This window comes from Ostrinia furnacalis, unplaced genomic scaffold, assembly GCF_004193835.3.
Source record: "Ostrinia furnacalis isolate ACB-3 unplaced genomic scaffold, ASM419383v2 OfSCF6327, whole genome shotgun sequence".
In the NCBI taxonomy this organism is placed as follows: Eukaryota; Metazoa; Arthropoda; class Insecta; order Lepidoptera; family Crambidae; genus Ostrinia; species Ostrinia furnacalis.
In genome coordinates this window covers 23,324-28,135 of record NW_021136566.1, presented here as the reverse complement: position 1 = coordinate 28,135, position 4,812 = coordinate 23,324, and positions in this window count along the sequence as shown.

The following is a 4,812-nucleotide window of genomic DNA, read 5'->3' as shown; positions in this document are numbered from 1 at the left end:
GACTGAATGACAGTTCAGTTGTCAATCAACAATAGATATAGCTGTCCTTTTCACACAAGCAATACATTTTATTAGCGTTTTACGAATTCATTTGATTATGTATTGTCAAGAGCCTAAATAGATGCTTTAAAATAAAGGATTAATTAAATTGGCATTGAAAGAATTATTGCATTAATATATAATTTACAAATAAATTAAATAAAGTTATTCTCTATCTCTCTCTAAATCTATTTACGTTCGTATTTACTTTTCATCTATACTTATAATAAATCTGTAGAGAGGTCAATTCTGTACATGAAATATATTTTCAAAATAACTATCAGGGGATGATTAGTGATCGATACTGATGCCAAAAATGCAATCAGTAAAATTTTTGTCTGTCTGTCTGTCTGTCTGTCTGTCTGTCTGTCTGTCTGTCTGTCTGTCTGTCTGTATGTTCCTTATAGAAACAAAAACCACTTGACGGATTTTAACGAAACTTGGTACAATTATTCTTCATACTCCTGGGCAGGTTATAGGATACTTAGGAATTCCCACGGGAACGGGAATTAGCGGGAAAATCCTTTTGTACGAAAAATCTAAACCGCTTAAGTTAGACGCTTGAAATTTGGCATGCAAGTACCTTAGTAAACTTAAAGCTTAGTTACAACAGGATATTGCAAAATTCCCATGGGAACGGGAGTTAGTGGGAAAAAACATTTGTATGAAAAAATCTAAACCGCGTAAGATAGACTCTTGAAATTTGGCATGCAGGTACCTTAGTAAACTTAAAGCTTAGTTACAACAGGATATTGCAAAATTCTCACGGGAACGGGAGTTAGCGGGAAAAAACATTTGTATGAAAAAATCTAAACCGCGTAAGATAGACTCTTGAAATTTGGCATGCAGGTACCTTAGTAAACTTAAAGCTTAGTTACAACAGGATATTGCAAAATTCCCACGGGAACGGGAGTTAGCGGGAAAAAACATTTGTATGAAAAAATCTAAACCGCGTAAGATAGACGCTTGAAATTTGGCATGCAGGTACCTTAGTAAACTTAAAGCTTAGTTACAACAGGATATTGCAAAATTCCCACGGGAACGGGAGTTAGCGGGAAAAAACATTTGTATGAAAAAATCTAAACCGCGTAAGATAGACGCTTGAAATTTGGCATGCAGGTACCTTAGTAAACTTAAAGCTTAGTTACAACAGGATATTGCAAAATTCCCACGGGAACGGGAGTTAGCGGGAAAAAACATTTGTATGAAAAAATCTAAACCGCGTAAGATAGACGCTTGAAATTTGGCATGCAGGTACCTTAGTAAACTTAAAGCTTAGTTACAACAGGATATTGCAAAATTCCCACGGGAACGGGAGTTAGCGGGAAAAAACATTTGTATGAAAAAATCTAAACCGCGTAAGATAGACGCTTGAAATTTGGCATGCAGGTACCTTAGTAAACTTAAAGCTTAGTTACAACAGGATATTGCAAAATTCCCACGGGAACGGGAGTTAGCGGGAAAAAACATTTGTATGAAAAAATCTAAACCGCGTAAGATAGACTCTTGAAATTTGGCATGCAGGTACCTTAGTAAACTTAAAGCTTAGTTACAACAGGATATTGCAAAATTCTCACGGGAACGGGAGTTAGCGGGAAAAAACATTTGTATGAAAAAATCTGACCCGCGTAAGATAGATGAAGGGGGGGTAAAACGAGATCCACGCGCACGAAGTCGCGGGCGGCCGCTAGTAGACAATATATTAGCTGCCAGTATTTTTAGGGTTGTACTAAATCAACTCGATATATTTCAATTGCTATTCAAATAATTATTATATTGTTGGAACTTTGATTGATATAATTGTTATAGCCTGACCAGGAACATAAAAACCCTGGCATAGTGGCGCGTCAATTGCATTTGATAGTGCAACACTGAGTACAGTCGTACCTGTGTTAAATTAATAGGCTAACTTTATGTATCAGGATTCAGGATTACGGGCTAATTTGATATTTTCATAAATTAACGAAAAAATATTATTATAGGTAACCTGATTTAAATAAATTAAATGAAACCATCAATCGAGCTAGTAGAATTTATTTTATTATTCATCAATAATCAAATTCAGAACTTGAATATTCAACTGCAATGTCTGCTCATGAACGCTTCAAACTCGGTACTTCTTTCCCAATCCCATAAAATTCAACACTTAGAAAGAACAAATTTTTTTAAAATAGGTAGTTGAAACAAACCACAGCAAATTTTCATAGTGGACTGTACTATACGATAAACATGTCAATCAATTTGACAACCTTTGTCAGAAACATTATTCAATGAAAATATTGTCCAAACCCTTAGTATTTCTCTTCGACAAATACTTTAACACATTGTGAACCACTTTTCTTTCACGACTATAAAAATATTTTAGCAATTTAATTCATAAAACCAATTGCGCACATTTAAAATAAACTTTGTTTACACTTTGACAGCAATAGACTGACATGCAAGGTGACATGTCAATGAAGTTTTCAGTTACTGTTGCCATTAAAAGAAATTAGTACCATTAGTTTTCCGCAACATGGCGAGGGTTTTTATGTTCCTGGTCAGGCTATACTGTAAAAGCTCGAACTACGGTTAATCTTAAGATTTAAGTGTAAGTTTTAGGATTTACCGATATGAGTTGGTAAATGTAAGTATTTCTGAAAATACGACGATTTTTTCGAGCTTTTACCATTCGAATTCAGTATATGCTAGGTTTTACCTCTGTCAGCTGGTAGATGTTGGTTTTAGGAATAAAACAATGAGTACTTAATTCTTAATGGGGAATTATAACACCATCGACTAAAAAATAACTTGCGACTGATGATGGCATACCTACTTACTGTTTTAATAACTTGAGCGGTATGAATTTGAGTAAGCGAAAAATTAACTTAACTAACGACGAATATTGATTAATATAATCAAATGCAGAACGAGCTTACAAAAAGTGGGTTATGTTTAATCCATTTTAGATATTAAAATTCTGTCCGTGCGACTACATTACTTAGTGAGCGACTAGAAATACAAAGAGGGCAACTTCAATATTAAGATAGATTCGATTTTTTCCAATTGAAGTAATTTCTGATGATGATGATGATGATGAGATGCGCTGAGCACGTTATGACATGTTTTGTTTTTCAAAATTTACCGTGCCATTAACCTTCCTATACCCGCGCGTTGGTCTCTCAGACCGACGAACTGATAATTCGGAGTTTTTTCAAAAAGTATTAACTCTATGACTTTGCGGTTTTTAGTAGCTTCATGATTTGTGACCTGCCATTGTTTAGTGTTGTTCGATCGCTGCTGCCAAGTGTACGTGTGTCACTTTTTACTGTTATTCGGTCTGTGAGACCGACGCGGGTATACGTGTTTCTACTTCAGGTATGTTACTATTGTTTTATTTTACAATATTACTCAATAAAATGTATTGTCATATTTTAGTGGCGTTTCATATCAATTAGGTATTACTGTATTTTATTATTATTAATTTGTTTTAGCCATTTTTGTCGTCATAATGAACGAAGAAAGGATAAAGGGCGCTGTTAGAATGTGAAGATTCGGACTCCAACTATGATGACCAGAGTGACAGTGATGAGGTGGTGGATGATTTAGAAGTGCAGGAGAACAACACCGATTCTGAGCAGAAGGGTGATTTGTCAGATGCAATAAGTATTTTTGTCACTATACGAGCATGCAGTTATGGTATGTTCCGGTTATTATTCCACTGAAACCACTAGCGATAAATACTGTTTTGTTCTTTTATATTACTAAGGATACTTCCATTAATTATATTTTATAGTAATTTTTTAGGCTTCAAAAGAAAAAAAGTTTATTTATGTTATTAAATTTAGGCTGATATAAAATTTTGTTTAAATTTTAAGTCTGATTTAAAGGCTGATTAAATCAAAACATCTATAAATATAAAATTTGTTTTAATTTATTTATGCAATTATAACCTTAACGTATAATTTAAAGCAAATTATAGTACAATACAGTACACAATTAAACTATAAAACACGAGCTCAACTTTCGGTCTGAGAGACCGTGCGCGGGTATATGTGTAATGCTTTTTGGCGCGGGTATACGAAGGTTAATGTAAATCCTAAAATTTACCAACGAAATGGTGGTAAGAGTTCGAATCGCAAACCTTTTGGGACATTTACCATTAGACATTGGTAGATGTTAGGTTTTACTGGAATATCTTAGGATTTACTGCAATTCGAGCTTTTACAGTAACATAATCACTATTTAAAAAAATCGTCAGAAGAAAGAAAATTTCATGCTTGATTGTGAGAAAGAAAGTGTGATTTAAGGGCGAAAAAAGTAAAGAGAATTAAATAATAATTAAATAACCCTCCTTCTGGCGCAGTCGGGTAAAAATATTTAACTGTTTCATGTTATAAATAAATAAATAAACAATCCTGTGGGTCTAGACAAAGTGCAAATTATAATCGCAAACCAGTCGAAAAGTGGTCGAAAAGCCCCTTTTTTGTATGGAGTTTTGACGGATTCGATTTTCGATTCGATCAAAAAGTGCGTTTTGTCTAGGGGGGCTGATCAGCTCCCCCAGTCCCCCCTAGACAACTTACACTTTTTGATCGAATCGAAAATCGTATCCGACAAAACTTCATACAAAAAAAGGCCTCTCGACCAAGTTTCGATTCGTTTGCGATTACAATGTGCACATTGTCTAGGACCCACAGATCCTCCATTTACCACGGTAAACATAAGTCATGCTCCTGCAATAAAGATTATTATTTCAATTGAAATAGTTCGATTAATTAATCGAAGGAAACA